We start from the raw sequence: 19819 nt of genomic DNA, 5'->3' as shown, positions 1-19819 counted from the left end.
CATCTTTCTGGGTCATCCCCATTTGACAATACAAGTGTATTAAAAAAGCCTGGAATTATAATTCAAACAGTATTAGTTGTCCTCTAAGTGACTTATTTTGGTACAGTTTTTACACAGAAGCTTGTTTTGCTTTATAATTTTTCAGATATATTCAGGATCATCAGCTATTTAGGGGAAAGAAGAGCTAATTCTCAAAGCAATTCGGTATTCTTCATATTGGTTGTTAGATTCCCTGGTAGCTCAGTTGATAAAGAATCTTCCTGCAATGCAGGAGACCCCAGTTTGATTACCGCTACTGCTAAGTCGCTTCAGTCGTGTTTAAATCTGTGCAACCCCACAGATGGCAGCCCACTAGGCTCCCTCGTCCCTGGGATTCTCCAGGCAAGAACACTGGAGTGGGTTGCCATTTCCTTCTCCAATGCATGAAAGTGAAAAGTGAAAGTGAAGTCGCTCCGTCGCGCCCGATTCTAGGCGACCCCATGGACTGCAGCCTACCAGGCTCCTCCGTCCATGGGCTTTTCCAGGCAAGAGAACTGGAGTGGGGTGCCATTGCCTTCTCTGCTAGTTTGATTACTGGGTCAGAAATATCCTCTGGAGAATGGATAGGCTACCCACTCGAGTATTCTTGGGCTTCCCATGTGGGTCAGATGATAAAGAATCCACCTGCAATGCAGAAAACCTGGGTTTGATCCCTGGACTGGGTAGACCCCCTGGAGGAAGGCGTGGCAACTCCTTTCCAGTATTCTTGCCTGGAGAATCTGCATGGACAGAGGTGCCTGGTGGGTTACACGTCACTGGGTCACAAAAAGTCAGACACGACTGAGTGACTTTCACTTCACTTCAATATTGGTTGAGGTTGTTCCTTTTATTCAGAAATAAATAATTTTGGCTTTAAACTTTAAAAGTCACATGAAACTTTACCACTTCTGAATAGTCAAACTGTTGTGTGCTAGGACAAGTCAGGATGTTCATTTTCTTTCCATTACAAGCATTTTTGTAACTGATGATGCTTTAAGTTTGTGAAAACAAATAAAAGTAATCATTGAAACAACTGGTTCAATTATACCTAATTTATTGACATTTTTCTACAAAATACCTGAAAATGAGTAATATAATGGATACTTGAAACTTGCATTTGTACAAATTTTGCAAATTCACTGAATTAAAATGTTTGCTTTTTCAAAATATATTAATACATCTTAGTATATTCCACTTCAGATTGTATTGCATTAATATTTTCTCAATTTTTTTCAAAATCACTTGCTTATTTTTAACAGAATATTGATATTGTTCTCAGTGTCCACAACAGTTTTAGTGGCAGTTCTCACTGAACTGCTAGTAATGTTAAACATAGAGCTGCCATGTGATCCAGCAATCTCACTCCTGGGCATATATCAGGAGAAAACCATAATTTGAAAAGACACTCTCACCATAACTTTCTTAGCGGCACTATTTGTAATAGCCAAGACATGGAGGCAACTTAAATATCCATTGACAGATTAATAAATAAAGAAGATATAGTACATGTATGCAATGGAATATTACTTGAGAAATTGAAAAGAATGAAATAACGCCATTTGCAGCCACATAAATAAACTTAGAGATTTTCATACTGAATGAAGTAAATCAGATAGAGGAAAAGAAATATCATATGATATCTCTTATATACAGAATCTTAAAAAAAAAGATAAATTATACAAATGAACTTATTTCCAAGCAGAAACAGAATCATGGATTTAAAGAATGAACTTTGGTTGCCAGGGGCGGGGGGTAAGTATGGGAGAAAAGGATAGTTAGGAAGCTTGGGACTGACGTGTACATACTGCTCTATTTAAAATGGATAAGCAACAAGGATCTAACTTAGAGTGCATGGAACTTTATTCAATGTTATGTGACAGCCTGGATGGAAGGGGAGTTTGAGGGAGAATGGATACATGTATATGTACGGCTGAGTCACTCTGCTGTTCACCTGAAACCATCACAACATAGTTAGTCAGCTACAATTCAATATAAAATTTAAAATTTTTTAAGAATGTTCATTTTCTCTGGACACATTTCTTTAACCTCTCTATGCTAACATGATTTAATTTGGGGAACATCAGTAAATGGCTTTACTTGTTTGGCCAGCAACAGTGTACTCAGGAAAATTGTGTTAGTTGTATTTTCTTTAAAAAAAATTGGGGGAAATTCCCCTTTGTTGAAATATTACATTTTACCTTTTATGATTCCCCTGACTATTGCTTTTCTAGGAATTGAGACTATAATGAAGAGTATCTGCTTTTCAATGAATTATTTTTTAAAATTTTGTTTTATCTCAATAATTTTATTATTATTTACACCAACTTCTAAATATTTTAGTTGTCTTCCTGGGTTTAGCAATACACATATTTGATTAATCACTGTATACCTTCAAATATTTTTTTTACTAATTCATATGTAGCTGAACAACCTTATCAGGATAATATATTCACAAGCCTTTCCTTCCATCTTTTGTACTATTTCTTAAATTTTTCTATATATAGTATAAACTTTAAATGAATTGCTACTATATTTTTTTGGTGAGTCAATAATCTCTATAACCTTTAAAATTATAAAAAAATATGTCTTATATATTTGCTTTTTTTTTTTTTTTTACCACTTATGGAAATCTTGGTTTCATTGAATAGATGCAAATTTCTGTTTGGTATCATATTCCTTCCATAGAAGAACTTCTAATATTTCATTTTTAAAATACATTTTATATTTCCATAATTGTGCTATATTTTCTCTTTTGTTCCTGTATATTGTCTACTTTTTCAATTAAAGATTTTAACAGTCATAATTATTTTAAATTTCTCACCTGATATTTCAAACATCTAGGGCCTATTTGCCTCTACTTCTTTTGGTAAGTTTTCTCTTACAAGTGGATTTTTGCTCATGGGTTGTGTGTGTATATATATTTGTACCTGTTTCATACGTTTATAGTTGGAGGATTGCCAGCATCTGTAGAGCTATTGAGACTGAAGTACTTAATATTTATGCCTGAAAACTGGCATGCTCCTTCTCCTTCTTCTAGATCTTATTTTGGAAAGTTTATTAATTATTAGGGACAGTTTTCATATGTCCTGTGTCCTGGTCTAGTCTCATTCTTGGACAAGTTTAGTGTCTTTCAGTTTAAGAGGCCTTTCTCATTGATCTGTCCCCTTTGTAACTTTGGGCTATCATTAATCATCTGGGTTCAAGGTAGTTTACTACTTCTCATTCAGGGGTTAAGATTGCCCACATTTCTCGTCTCCAGTTTTGCTTTCTTTAGCAACAGTGTTTCTTAATCTGTCCTCAGAAAGAGAAAAGGTTTGCATCCCTTCATCCAGGGGTTTAAGATAGCCTTGTCTCTTCTTTCTTTCTTGTGTTTCTTAAGACAGCCCTGTCTGTCTGTCTGTCTGTCTTTCTTTCTTTCTGTTTCTTTAGGTGAAAATTTTTGAACAGAGCTCCTGCCTTTTCTACACAAGCAGCGCTTTCTTCTCTCAGACATGTGCCACTGAAAAGACACTGTCTCTGATTTCCTATCCTGCTTTCCAAAATTATTGTTTATCAGTGAAAGTCCATGAAGTGGGGCCATTATAGTAGTGCACATGGTCTTTTTTTTTTTCCCCCCCCCCCTGTGGTTCTCTGAGGTTCTATATTATTGTGAAAGACATTTAGCCTTTAGTGGTTAATGCAATTTTTTATCTGAATTCTTATTCACTTGCATTGCATCCCAGCGATTGTTCTACTATCCCAATAGAACAATGTACCAGGTTTCTTATTTAACCAAGATGGTACCCCTAAGGATATTTAGGTGTCTTAATCTTACCTTTCTGATGGGTTCAAGAGAAGTTTTGATTTTGAGTTCTTCTGACTCTTTCTGGTTTAAAGGAACACTTTTTCTGCTTTTAACAACCTAAGAGTAAGCAAGAAGTAACCTTTTAGATATATTTTAATGTCCTTAATTTCAGTTTGCAGATGGCATGCATTTGTCATTTGAACTTTGAAGGAACATTTGGAAGTTTAAATGTCTCTTCAGGACACCAAGAAAGAATTGACATTTATTTAAGGAAGCAGACACCATGAAGTCATTCCCAAAGATAATTTTGGTTTGCTGAATCTGAAGATTGGTTTTCAAACCTACATAGCTTGTCCCTCAGATAGGCTTAATACATGTTTACATCTCAGCCAATGCTCAACTGAACTTTCTCCAATGTCAACAGTTAAAAAAAAAAAAAAAAGAAAGAAAGAAAGAAAGAAAAGAAAGTTCCAATTGGAGATCATAACATGGTATAGAAGAATGCAAACTAGTTGAGTCTTTCTTCTACAGTTATTAGATAGCAAGTCTCCTAACCTTTCTCTCCTCAGCAAATACTGACAATAAATACTATTTTCAGAGACATAATGGTGGTTTAGTCACTAAGTCGTGTCTAATTATTGTGACCCCATGGACTGTATCCTGCTAGGCTCCACTATCCATGGGATTTTCCAGGCAAGAATATGGAGCAGGCTGCCATTTCCCTCTCTGGCAGATCTTCCTGACCCAGGAACTAAACCTGGGTCTCCTACACTGGAGGCAGATTCTTTACTGACTGAGCTACCATGGAATTCTTCTTTTTAAAACAAGAGATAATTTTAAAAAATTATTCACAAATCTATTTCAGGGTGCACAAAAGTACAATTTATATAACAGGAATGTTAGGTGAGTTTTTTGCTTTTAAACAGTTCAATAATACTGCTAGTTAAGACACTGATTTTGAATATTTCATCCAAAAATATTTTCAACAATATTTCTGGTATAATCACTCAGACAGAAGGAATCTTTTTTTCAGTTATAGAATGGTGGTATCAAACAGGAAATTTCTATTCTATATTGATATTTCAAAGGGGAGGATAATCCAAACTATATAATGTTAATTCATCTTCTTTATGCCAAGAACTACCATAATTGTATCACAGGGACTTGAAAGGAAACATTGGACACTTAGACCCTTCATTGCTAGAACTGTACACAAGGGTGAGAACAGGGTTAAAATAACCAACAAGTGATGTTCAACTAACAAAGAGAGTATTAAAAAAAATAGGTACACTTTACCAATCCACAAAAATTTAATATCCTTATCTGCTGAGAGATTCAGTTTAAGTTCAGTTCAGTCACTCAGTCGCATCTGACTCTTTGCGACTCCATGGACTGCAGCACACCAGGCTTTCCTGTCGATCACAAACTCCAAGAGTTTAATCAAAATTATGTCCACTGAGTCAGTGATGCCCTCCAAACATCTCATCCTCTGTCATCCCTTTCTCCTTCTGCTTTCAATCTTTCTCAGCATCAGGGTCTTTTCCAATGAGTCAATTCTTTGCATCAGGTGGCGAAAGTACTGGAGTTTCAGCTTCAACATCAGTCCTTCCAATGAATATTCAGGACTGATTTCCTTCAGGATGGACTGGTTGGATCTCCTTGCAGTCCAAAGGACTCTCAAGAGTCTTCTCCAACACCACAGTTCAAAAGCACCAATTCTTCAGTGCTCAGCTTTCTTTATGGTCCAACTCTCACATCCATACATGACGACTAGAAAAACCATAGTTTTGACTAGATGGACATTTGTTGGCAAGGTAATGTCTCTGCTTTTGAATACGCTATCTAGGTTGGTCATAACTTTTCTCCCAAGGAGCAAGTGTCTTAATTTCATGGCTGCAGTCACCATCTGCAGTGATTTTGGAGCCCAAACAAATAAAGTCTGTCACTGTTTCCACTATTTCCCCATCTATCTGCCATGAAGTGATGGGACTGGATGACATGAACGTAGTTTTCTAAACGTTGAGTTTTAAGCCAAATTTTTCACTCTCTTCTTTCATTTTCATCAAGAAGCTCTTTAGTTCTTCATTTTCATAGAGTTGGTGTCATTTGCATATCTGATGTTATTGATATTTCTAAGAATATTGACATTTCTTCCAGCAATCTTGATTCCAGCTTGTGCTTCATCCAGTCCAGAACTTCCCATGATTTACTCTGCTTACAAGTTAAATAAGCAGGTTGACAATATACAGCTTTGATGTACTCCTTTCCCAACTTGGAACCAGTCTATTGTTCCAACTCCAGTTCTAAATGTTGTCTCTTGACCTTCATACAGATTTCTCAAGAGGCATGTCAGGTCGTCTGGTATTCCCATCTCTTTCAGAATTTTCCACAGTTTGTTGTGATCCACACAGTCAAAGGCTTTGGCATAGTCAATACAGCAAAAGTATATGTTTTTCTGGAACTCTTTTTTCTTTTTCGATGATCCAACAGATGTTGGCAATTTGATCTCTGGTTCCTCTACCTTTTCTGAATCCAGCTTGAACACCTGAAATTTCTCGGTTCATGTACTGTTGAAGCCTGGATTGGAGAATTTTGAGCATTACTTTGTTAGTGTGTGAGATGAGTGCAATTGTGTGGTAGTTTGAACATTCTTTGGCTTTGCCTTTTTGAGGGGTTGGAATGAAAACTGACTTTTTCCAGTTCTGTGGCCACTGCTGAGTTTCCCAAATTTGCTGGTATATTGAGTGAAGCACTTTAACAGCATCATCTTTTAGGATTTGAAATTGCTCAGCTGGAAATCCATCACATCCCCTAGCTTTTTTCATAGTGTTCTTCCTAAGGCCCACTTGACTGCATTCCAGAGTGTTTCGCTGTAGGGGAGTGATCACACCATCATGATTATCTGGGTCATGAAGATTTTTTTTTTTTTTTGGTATAGTTCTTCTATGTATTCTTGCCTCCTCTCCTTAATATCTTCTGCTTCTGTTAGTTCCATACTGTTTCTGTCCTTTATTGTGCCCATCTTTGCATGAAATATTCCCTTGGTATCTCTAATTTTCTTGAAGAGATCTCTAGTATTTCCTATTCTATTGTTTTCCTCTATTTCTTTGCATTTATCACTGGAGAAGGCTTTCTTATATCTCCTTGCTATTCTTTGGAACTCTGCATTCAAATGGGCATATCAATCTTTAAAGAACACCTATAATACAGAAACGTGGTGTTAGATGAAAGATTGGGGCCACTGCCAATCTATAGGCCCCAGTGAACACTAAGAGAACAAAAACATCACTTGTTTCTCCTCTTATTCTTTGATCTTCTGCCAGTGAATCCCATTGGATCAAAACAATGGAAAGTTAGAGGTCAATAGACCTCAGATTAAAAAGCCTGTAGAATTTAGGCTCTTATAATACAGAAAAGGACCAAGAGTGAATCTGTAAGGAAACAAAATATATCTAGCTCACAGTATTTACTAATAACCATTTCTTGTTCAACATCAGCTGTTCAAAATGCACTGCTAATTTTCTATAAACTATCTTTTCTCTAATAAATTAAGACAGCATTATCTCATCTATATTGAGTACTTATTTCCATAAATAATGACCTTAATTCTTCAAAATTTCATTTGAAATATTTTTAGTCTGTTTTAAATTTTGAGATTAAAGAAGACTTCAGGAACTCCAAAAGACCTAACAGATAGCCATATACCACTCCACTCTTTCACTTATACCTCAGTTTACCCCAAATTGTTGAGAATGCTAAATTAATTATTTGGAACCTTTGCCAAGATCTTTTATTCTGTGAGATTCCCCTCTATGATTTGTGCAGTAGGGAAATAATGAGGAGAGAAAATCACTGCTTAAAGGAAGCAAACTAACTAATCACTCTTTCAGACATCAAGTAGGAATATAAAGACGAAGGGATATAAATGAAATAAGGCATCTGACTGGAAAAAAGTTAAGATGAAAAACATAGTATCACTACTAAGATCCTAAAAAATAAGTTGCAATATGAGAATTACAATATCACACTTAAATTTGAGTTAATATTTTTCACAGGGCAGTGAGCATTTCTGAGCATTTTCCCAAAGGAATAGATTTAAATGTGGCTCTTAAACTGCTAAACACAAAAACTTTTTTCTCCCAAGTCAAACTCACTTTGCTTTTCAGTACCATAAAGAAAAGAACAACATGGATTAAGCCGTTCTGCTGTGTAAATCTTCATTATATAAAAGATCTCCTCATATCTTATTTGATTTTGAAAATTATACAGTTAACAATAAAACTCTTGTTTTTAAATCTATAAACAGCATAGTATAAAATATGTGCTTGACAAGAATTGTGTTTTTAAAAATATTCATGTGGAATATTTCCCAGATTATCCATCTGTGTTTCTAATTTATTCCACTAAGGATAAAGATGCCAAGATTTTAGAGTGGGAATAATGATGGCTGAGTTGGTGAGCAATGGTTGAACTACTCTTGAAATACTTATGGCTTGAGTCCCTTAAAAAATATCTGGCCATAAATATATACAGCTAGAAACAGAATTTCAGAGTTAAGTTTTTAAAAAGCAAAATACAAATATTATTTGATAAATTATAGGATAGAATGGATTGATAGAATCATCATTTGAAATTAGTACTTCCTATAGGTGGCAAAAACTTTTTCATCACTTGAAGGATTTGTAAATTTCCAGTTTCTAATAATATATGAGGCTAATAGAGAACTATAAAAATTTAGTAAGGCTTTCATTAAGTATGTAACTTTAAAAGGCAAGGGAATAAGATTAATGCATGTCGTTAAAATCTTCCTAATACAAGGAAAACGTTTAAATTTTTTTTATTTAACTAGTATTCTACTATTATTTTAAATTTTTATTTATATCTAGGAACAAAAGCGACAAAAAGCAATGAAACTTGTTTTAAGGTAAACTATAATTGTATCTACTTTTGGTGAGCTCCATGAATAAGGTTCAATGCTCAGAGATTACCTGATTATGAGATTTTACTTATAATAAAGATCCACAGAATGGAGGCTAAACCTCCTAATCTTCTATCAGGGAATTTCTTAAGATAGTTTAGTTTAACTTTTGTAATTATGTTTGAGATTTAGTATACCTTTGGTGATCTATTCCTAAGAATGATATAATAATATGATTAAATATCTCTAAGAATGTTTTTGAAATATATGCCTGATTTATATCTTCTGAAACACTTAAAATCTACCCACAAGGGGAGAAATTATACTATTTTTAAAAGCTCATTAACCATAGTACAAGTGAGAACACATAAAGCAATTAAAGTATATGTTTAGTTCAATGTACCTGTAAGCAGAAAAAATTTCAAGCATATTCTCATGTGCTTTTAGTATGATAACAATAAGAGATTCACATTAAATTGTCTTAATTTTTATTCATGCTTACCTAGGTAGGAACAGAACTTCAGTTAATTGTCTATATATGTTCTATTGGTTTAGAAGGTAAATCTTCTACAAATTAGTCCCCAAAGAGTCAAAATCACTATTATAGCACCATAACTATAATTTACTTGAATATGCCAACTATAGAGAACTTTTTTTTTTAATGTAAGAAATATTTGCCTACTGAATCCATTGTTATGTCAATAAACTTTGCTCTGAGTAAATTCAAGAGGTGAAAGTATTTGTAATTTTTCCATTTCATCTTTATTTTAGTATATAATTTTTTTAACATTTAAAGTTGAGAAATATTTATCCTATAATATTCAAATGTAACATAGATATAGTGATTATGAAAATATTTCTCAATATTTCTAGAATACTATCAATATGAGTAAACTAATGTCATCCTAATGAATTTCTAAAACTATATGAATATAAGTCAGCTTGCGTGCATGAGTACTAAGTTGGTTCAGTCCTGTCCGACTTTGTAACTCCATGGACTGTAGCCCACCAGGATCTCTGTCCATGGGATTCTCCAGGCAGGAATACTGGAGTCGGCGTCTATGTTCTCCTCCAGTGGGCTCGAACCCACCTCTCCTGTCTACTGCATTGTAGGTGGGTTCTTTACCACTGAACCACCTCTCGGACCTAATGAGGGAATTTGCCTGCTTACAGAAATTTTGGTCAGTTACTTTGGTCACAATAAAGATATAAAACAAATTATTGCACAATATAATTTGTAGCTGTTAAATGTATGTACATTCACGTTAATATGTTTGTATATATGTTACATATGTGTATGTTTACATATATTTACTTATTACATACAAGAACACATAATATTTAATGTATCAATATGTGATTATAGAATTGAATTATCTTTATAAAATTAATGATCAATCACTTTTCTGCTTTCCAAAACATGCAATCGGATCTGTTATAAAAACCTAATACCTAGTTTAAAAGAACAAAAAGATTGATGTAAGAATTAATGATATCTTTACATATCATTGAAAGTTCATTTTTCCCCAAATCTCTTTAATATTTGGATATTAGTTGTGCATCACAGTTAAATTCAGTTATTATGTTTTAAAATGCTCTAACCACTAACATTGGAAGGGGCTGTGGAACTAACTGATCAGAAGAATGGTTGTCTTTGAATAAATACTTGGCATAATAATAAACGTGTGACTACTTATGGTAGCATTTATCTGTTATCTCTAGGGACATTTTATTTCTAGATAGACATTTTTTTCATGTAATAATCTTAAAATATAAGGAAAGTTGATTAATTAATTGGGAAAATATAGGTGTAAATATTGACTGGCAATAGAAAAATTATGATAATTTATTTATCATACTTATTAACAACATTTACTGTTAAGCTTATTAAAGAGAGTATTTCCATCCCCAAATCTAATAAAAGCAATTTTTATTAGACTTTTATATTAGACACTTACAAATAGACTTTTATATTTCTTTAAAATGTTATGAAGAGCAGAATCAAGAAAATCAAATTGGTCCTTGAAAGTCATATGATAAATTTTAATGTAATATACGTTAATTTTTGCTATATATTTAAAACATTTTCTTCATTCATTCATCTGTCAATGGGCATTTTAGTTGTGGTACATATATACACAGAATATTACTCAGCCATTAAAAAGAAAAAAAACTGAGTCATTTGTAGAGATGTGCATGTCAGAAAGCAACAGTTAGAACTGGACATGGAACAACAGACTGGTTCCAAATAGGAAAAGGAGTACGTCAAGGCTGTATATTGTCACCCTGCTTATTTAACTTATATGCAGAGTACATCATGAGAAACGTTGGGCTGGAAGAAGCACAAGCTGGAATCAAGATTTCCAAGAGAAATATCAATAACTTCAGATATGCGGATGACACCACTCTTATGGCAGAAAGTGAAGAACTAAAGAGCCTTTTGATGAAAGTGAAAGAAGAGAGTGAAAAAAAAAAATGGCTTAAAGCTCAACATTCAGAAAACAAAGATCATGGCATCTGGTCCTGTCACTCATGGCAAATAGATGGGGAAACAGTGGAAACAGTGTCAGACTTTATTTTTTTGGGCTCCACAATCACTGCAGATGGTGATTGCAGCCATGAAATTAAAAGACATTTACTCCTTGGAAGGAAAGTTATGACAAAACTAGACAGCATATTAAAAAGCAGAGATGTTACTTTGCCAACAAAGGTCTGTGTAGTCAGGCTATGGTTTTTCCAGTAGTCATGTATGGATGTGAGAGTTGGACTATAAAGAAAGCTGAGCCCTGAAGAATTGATGCCTTTGAACTCTGGTGTTGGAGAAGACTCTTGAGAGTCCCTTAGACTGCAAGCAAGGAGATCCTACCAGTCCATCCTAAGGAGATCAGTCCTGGGTGTCCACTGGAAGGACTGATGTTGACGCTGAAACTCCAGTACTTTGGCCACTTGATGTAAAGAGCTGATTCATTTGAAAAGACCCTGATGCTGGGAAAGATTGAGGGCAGGAGGAGAAGGTGACGACAGAGAATGAGATGGTTGGATGGCATCACCGACTCAATGGACATGAGTTTGGGTAATCTCCAAGAGTTAGTGATAGACAGGGAGGCCTGGTGTGCTGCATTTCATAGGGTTGCAAACAGTCAGACACGACTGAGCAACTGAACTGAACTGAACTGAACAGACTGAGATGGACCTAGAGTCTGTCAAACAGAGTGAAGACAGAAAGAGAAAAAATATTGAATATTAACACATACATGTGGAATCTAGAAAAATGGTACAGATGAATCTATTTGCAGGGCAGATATAGAGATGCAGATGCAGAGAACAGATATGTGGACACCAAGTGGGTGGTGAAGTGGTGATGGGATAATTGAGAGATTGAGGTTGACATATATAGAGTACTATGTGTAAAATAGCTAGCATGAACCTGTGGTATAGCACAGGGGACTCAGTCGGTGCTCTGTGGTTTTGACCTACAAGGGTGAAACGGTTGGGAGTAAAAGGGAGGCCCAAGAGGGGGTTTGAGTATCCATGTAACTAATGTACCTTAGTGTACAGCAGAAACTAACACAGCATTGTGAAGCAACTATACCCCAATTAATAATATATTTATAGTAATTACTCTATATATTTTTGAAATTTATTCATGTGTGGTTCAGGAATTAATACATTTTATTCTAAGGCTAGGGATATTACAGTACAAGAGAAGAACAAAGCACACATTTCTAAAAAAAATCAGGTGGAGAAATGCGTATTTACATCAGCAAGGGTGGGTTGAAAGTGAAAGTGAAGTTCCTCAGTCGTGTCTGACTCTTTGCGACCCTGTAGACTGTAGCCTACCAGGCTCCTGGGATTCTCCAGGCAAGAATACTGGAGTGGGTTGCCATTTCCTTCTCCAGGGAATCTTCATGATCCAGGGATGGAACCTGGGTCTCCCGCATTGCAGGCAGATGCTTTAACCTCTGAGCCACCAGGGAAGGGTGGGTTAGTGTTAGGCAAGTAAACTACATTTTGAATATATGTAGAGCTATGTTCAAAATCTAAGGGTCTGTGACAGAATCTATTGGGTTTATCAGCCAATATGTATGGGAGTGACATGATATGAAAATGTAAGATGATAGGGCTTCTCTGTTATCTCAGATGGGAAAGAGCCCACCTGTCACTGCAGGAGATATAAGAGTCATGAGTTCAATTCCTCGGTCAGGAAGGCCCAGGAAAAGGAGATGATAACCCACTAACTTACTCCATTATTCTTGCCTGGGAAATCACATGGACATAAGAGCCTGGCAAGGTCCATGGGGTTGCAAAGAGGCGTACATGACTGAGTGCACATGTGTATGAGTGTGCACACACACACACACATAGTGTTATAACTGTAGGGTCTTGGTACATCTGGTCCTACATCTTTCTTCTTAATTATTATGTCAAGTTAAAACGTCAACAAATATTCACAGTCTCACCTGGTTTTTTCAACATTCACTTGATTAGTTAGGGATTATAATGATAGATATGTGAATGAATTGTGGATACAATGGTGTATGTTAATTATGGGACAAAACAAAAAAGTGCTGACACATAATTATCCAGTTGATCTTCTCCATATGTATAGGTCCAGGAGACTAGATGTTCCAGAAGATGTAAGTAGTTTTCTATGTTACTATGTGGAACAAAGCCTACAGCCTAATTGTGGTGGATGGGTAGCATGGAGTATAAATCTTTGTTTTGTTGAGTCACTGTGACTTGACTTTTTTTTTTTACTGAAACACAAACTTATCTTTTAATTACAAAATACAGTAAGTCCTCAACATACGAATGAGTTCCATTCTGAGAGTATGTTTATAAGCCAAACAAAATTAGCCTAGGTACCCAGCTAACACAATCATCTATATAGTACTGTACTATTAATATAACAGGATTATAATACTTTCACATAAATAATACATTAAAAAACACAAAAATTTAAAAAAAAAACACTTTAAATCTTACTGCACAGTATCTTGAAAAGTACAGTGATATAGTACAACAGGTGGCATACAGGGGTTGGCATTGAGTTTACTGTCAAGAAGAGTTATTGACTAGAGCAGGGAGAGGAGATGGGAGATGGTAGACCTGAAGGATTGTCAGCAAAAGGAAAGGAGGACAAGCTTATAATTTCACACACACCTGATGATGATTCCACTGGTTCTGGTGCCATCTGGATTCTGGTTCTGGTTTCTTGCTGGATTCAGTTCCATCTACCCTCTTGCAAGAATGACCCAGTGATATCTAGGTAGTATCTCTTTTTTCCTCAACATGGATGACATGGTAGCTCTGGATTGCATTCCGAATGGCTGTCGCAACCTTTGTGAATCATTTTACTTTCATGTCCTATGCCTTGAAAACAGTGCCTCCTCAAATAAAGAAAAACCCCATGTCGTTTCCTGTGTCATGAATATCTGGTTCTTCAGCTACTTCACCTTCCTCTTGTTTCTCTTTGACCTTTCCCTGGACCTCCAGTTCCACCAGATGTTTTTGTTAGTGTTGTTGTAAATACACTCCTTCATAGCAAGCTTCTTATATTGCATAGCAAGGAGTTCACTGAAGCCATCTTCTCGCAGACTTAGTTCCAGCTTCTCTCTGAGGGCCATTAAGTTGCTGAAGACCTCTTTAGACTCCTCACTCATTTTCTCAAATCCATGAAAATTGTGGGGAAAACAAAACAAAACAAAACAAAACTGGGCAAGTGTTCTTTCAAATCCCATTCATGGTGACAACCATAACCTCACACCAAGCAAAGTCAGTGTATTTTATGGCCTTGTAGATTTATAGTCCTTCCAAAATTGTCACAAGGTTGTTCCTGATTCAACACTTACCTTTACTGTTTGACGATAAGTTTGATGAATATTGAAAGTCACTGTACACCTCCTCCCCTCTTATTCTTAGGTTGGATGAGTTATCCACTATTTGGTTCCAGAAAAACTACTTTGATATTAGGATGAAAATCATCCATGAATGTGGGGTGGCATGGAGCACTATCAAGCAGTGAAAGAATATTCAGTGGAACATAATTCTCCAAGCAATACTTCTTTACCTCCAGGATAAAGTGGTGGAAAAAAACAGTTTTGGAAAATAGTTCGTGTAACCCAGGCCTTAGGGTTATTCTTCCCATAACAAGAAGAGTGTCCTTAACTAGGCTTTTCAGTGCTCCTGGGTTCTCTGCATGATAAGCTAAGAGAGGCTTCAACTTCATATCACCAGAAATATTGCCGCCAAAAAACAGAGTTAGCTTATCCTTTGCTGCCTTATAGCCTGGCATGAAGTTTTCCTCCTTACTGATGTGACTTTGGTTTGACATTCACTTCCAGTGCAGTTTTGTCTCAGGCACATTAAAAGCTTGCTCAGGTAAATACATGCTTTTATCAAAAATTTATTTTATTTTTTATTTATTTTTTAGCTGAAGGATAATTGCTTCAAAGAATTTTGTTTTTTTGTCAAACATCAATATGAATCATCCACAAGCATACATATGTCCCCTCCCTCTGGAAACTCCCTCCCATCTCCCTCCTCATCCCACCCATCTAGGTTGATACAGAGCCCCTGTTTGGGTTCCCTGAAACATACAGCAAATCCTCATTGGGTGTCTATTTTACAAATGGTAATATAAGTTACCATGTTATTCTTTCCATACATCTCATCCTCTCCTCCCCATCCCCAGTGTCCTTAATGTTGTTCTCTATGTCTGTTTCTCCACTGCTGCTCTTCAAATAAATTCATCAGTACCAAATTCCATAGGTTCCCCTGGTGGCTCAAATGGTAGTCTGCCTGCAATGCAGGGGACTCAGGTTCCATCCCTGGGTCAGGAAGATACCCTGGAGAAGGAAATGGCAACCCACTCCAGTATTGTTGCCTGGAAAATCCCATGGACAGAGGAGCCTTTGGGGCAACATCCCATGGGGTCACAAACCATCAGACATGACTGAGCAACTAACACACACACACACACACACGCACACACACACACATCATCATCATCTTTTTAGAGTCCATATATATTCATTAGTATACAATATTTTCCTACTCTTTCTGACTTACTTCATTCTGTATAATAGGCTCTAAGGTCATCCACCTCATTAGGACTGACTCAAATGTGTTCCTTTTTACAATTGAATAGTTTTCTATTGTATATATATACCACAGCTTCTTTATCCATTCATCTGTTGATGGACATCTAAATTGCTTCCATATTCTAGCTTTTGTGAATAGTGTTGCAATAAACATTGGGGCACATGTGTCATTTTCAATTTTGGTTTCTTAAAGACTCTGAGGCTGGGAGGGATTGAGGGCCGGAGGAGAAGGGGACGACCCAGGATGAGATGGCTGGATGGCATCATGGACTCGATGGATGTTAGTCTGATTGAACTCCGGGAGATGGTGATGGACAGGGAGGCCTGGCATGCTGCAATTCATGCGGTCACAAAGAGTCGGACACGACTGAACGACTGAACTGAACTGAACTGAACTGAAGGGTATATGCCCGGAAAAGGCAATGGTACCCCACTCCATTACTCTTGCCTGGAGAATCCCATGGATGGAGGAGCCTGGTGGGATGCAGTCCATGGGGTTGCTAGGCGCACTAAGCACAGGTGGCTGTGCCCGGTGCACTAAGCACGGCCGAGAGGAGCTACCCCACATGCGAGGTCAGGGGCAGAAGCCCGGAGGAACCCATGCCCGAACGGCTGAGGCCAAGAGGAGTTACCCCCACGTCTGAGGTCAAGGGCAGCGGCCGAGAGTGCCAGGTTGTGACGGCTCAGGAACAGCCGAGAGGAGCTATCCCACATCCAAGGTCAGGGGCGGTGGCTGGGAGGACCCAGCCCACGTCCAAGGCCAGGGACAGGGGCCAAGAGGAGCCACCCAGTGTCCGAGGCCAGGGGCAGCAGCCAGGAGGGGCCACCCCATGCCCGAAGCCAGGGGAGGCGGCCAGGAGGAGCAACCGCATATCCAAGGAGTGGTGTCTGCATGGGCACAGGAGGGCCTAGAGGAGCCATCTCACGTTGAAGGCCAGGAAGGGCTGCAGTTAGGAGATACCCCTCATCCAAAATAAGGAGCAGCAGCTGTCCTTTGCTGGAGCAGCCGTGAAGAGACATCCTATACCCAAGGTAAGAGAAACCCAAGTGAAATGGTAGGTGTTATAAGAGGCATCAGAGGGCAGACACAATGAAACCATACTCACAGAAAACTAGTGAATCTAATCACACTAGGACCACAGCCTTGTCTAACTCAATGAAACTAAGCCATGCCCGCGGGGCAACCCAAGATGGGTGGGTCATGGTGGAGAGGTCTGACAGAATGTGGTCCACTGGAGAAGGGAATGGCAAACCACTTCAGTATTCTTTCCTTGAGAACCCCATGAACAGTAAAGGGTAAAAGGTAAAATGATAGGATACTTAAAGAGGTACTCCCCAGGTCAGTAGGTGCCCAATATGCTACTGGAGATCAGTGGAGAAATAACTCCAGAAAGAATGAAGGGATGGAGCCAAAGCAAAAACAATACCCAGCTGCGGATGTGACTTGTATAGAAGCAAGGTCTGATGCTGTAAAGAGCAATACTGCATAGGAACCTGTAATCTCAGGTCCATGAATCAAGGAAATTTGGAAGTGGTCAAACAAGAGATGGCAAGGGTGAACGTCGACATTCTTGGAATCAGTGAACTAAAATGGACTGGAATGAGTGAATTTAACTCAGACGACCATTATATCTACTACTGAGGGCAGGAATCCCTCATAAGAAATGGAGTAGCCATCATGGTCAACAAAAGAGTCTGAAATGCAGTACTTGGATGCAATCTCAAAAATAACAGAATGATCTCTGTTCATCTCCAAAGCAAACCATTCAATATCACGGTAATCCAAGTCTATGCCCCAACCAGCAATGCTGAGGAAGCTGAAGTTGAACGGTCTTATGAAGACCTATAAGACCTTTTAGAACTAACACCCCCCAAAAATGTCTTTTTTATTATAGAGGACTGGAATGCAAAAGTAGGAAGTCAATAAACACCTGGAGTAACAGGCACATTTGGCCATGGAATGCAGAATGAAACAGGGCAAAGACTAATAGAGTTTTGCCAAGAAAATGCACTGGTCATTGCAAACACCCTCTTCCAAAAACACAAGAGAAGACTCTACACATGGACATCACCAGATGGTCAACACTGAAACCAGATTGATTATATTCTTTCCAGCCAAAGATGGAGAAGCTCTATACAGTCAACAACAACAAAAAAAGACTGGGAGATGACTGTGGCTCAGATCATGAACTCCTTATTACCAAATTCAGAGTCAAATTGAAGAAAGTAGGGAAAACCGCTAGACCATTCAGGTATGACCTCAATCAAATCCCTTATGATTATAAAGTGGAAGTGAGAAATAGATTTAAGGGCCTAGATCTGATACATCGAGTGCCTGATGAACTATGGAATGAGGTTTATGACATTGTAGAGGAGAGAGGCATCAAGAGCATCCCCATGGAAAAGAAATGCAAACAAAGCAAAATGGCTGTCTGGGGAGGCCTTACAAACAGATGTGAAAAGAAGAGAGGCGAAAAGCAAAGGAGAAAAGGAAAGATATAAGCATCTGAATGCAGAGTTCCAAAGAATAACAAGAAGAGATAAGAAAGCCTTCTTCAATGATCAATGCAAAGAAATAAAGGAACAGAATGGGAAAGTCTAGTGATCTCTTCAAGAAAATTAAAGATACCAAGGGAAATTTCATGCAAAGATAGGCTCGATTAAGGACAGAAATGGTATGGACGTAACAGAAGCAGAAGATATTAAGAAAAGGTGGCAAGAAATCACGGAAGAACTGTGCAAAAAAGATCTTCACTACCTGGATAATCATGATTGTGTGATCACTCATCTAGAGCCAGACATCCCGGAATGTGAAGCAAGTAGGCCTTAGAAAGCATCACTACGAACAAAGCTAGTGAAGATGATGGAATTCCAGTAGACCTATTTCAAATCCTGAAAGATGATGCTGTGAAAGTGCTGCACTGAATATGCCAACGATTTTGGAAAACTCAGCAGTGGCCACAGGACTGGAAAATGTCAGTTTTCATTTCAATCCCAAAGAAAGGCAATGTTGAAGAATGCTCAAACTACCGCACAACTGCACTCATCTCACATGCTAGCAAAGTATTGCTCAAAATTCTCCAAGCCAGGCTTCAGCAATACGGGAACCGTGAACTTCCTGATGTTCAAGCTGGTCTTGGAAAGGGCATAGGAACCAGAGATCAAATTGCCAAAACCCGCTGGATCATGGAAAAAGCAGGAGAGTTCCAGAAAAACATCTATTTCTGCTTTGATGACTATGCCAAAGCCTTTGACTGTGTGGATCACAATAAACTCTGGAAAATTCTGAAAGAGATGGGAATACCAGATCACCTATCCTGCCTCTTGAGAAATCTGTATGCAGGCCAGGAAGCACAGTTAGAACTGGACATGGACAACAGACTGGTTCCAAATAGGAAAAGGAGTACATCAAGGCTGTATATTGTCACCCTGCTTATTTAACTTATATGCAGAGTACATCATGAAAAACGCTGAGCTGGAAGAAGCACAATCTGGACTCCAGATTGCCAAGAGAAATATCAATAACCTCAGTTATGCAGATAACATCACCCTTATGGCAGAAAGTGAAGAGGAACTAAAATGCCTCTTGGTGAAAGTGAAAGAGGAGAGTGAAAAAGTTGGCTTAAAGCTCAACCTTCAGAAAATGAAGATCATGGCATCCAGTCCCATCACTTCATGGGAAATAGATGGAGAAACAGTGGAAAGAGTGTCAGACTTTATTTTTTTGGGTGCCAAAATCACTGCAGATGTGACTGAAGCCATGAAATTAAAAGACACTTACTCCTTGAAAGAAAAGTTATGACCAACCTAGATAGCATATTCAAAAGCAGAGGCATTGCCGACTAAGGTCCGTCTAGTCAAGGCTACGGTTTTTCCAGTAGTCATGTATGGATGTGAGAGTTGGACTTTGAAGAAGGCTGAGCGCCAAAGAATTGATGCTTTTGAACTGTGGTGTTGGAGAAGACTCTTGAGAGTCCCTTGGACTGCAAGAAGATC

The sequence above is a fragment of the Ovis aries genome, chromosome 1 (assembly GCF_016772045.2).
Source record: "Ovis aries strain OAR_USU_Benz2616 breed Rambouillet chromosome 1, ARS-UI_Ramb_v3.0, whole genome shotgun sequence".
In the NCBI taxonomy this organism is placed as follows: domain Eukaryota; kingdom Metazoa; phylum Chordata; class Mammalia; order Artiodactyla; family Bovidae; genus Ovis; species Ovis aries.
Note: the sequence above shows the minus strand (reverse complement) of the source record.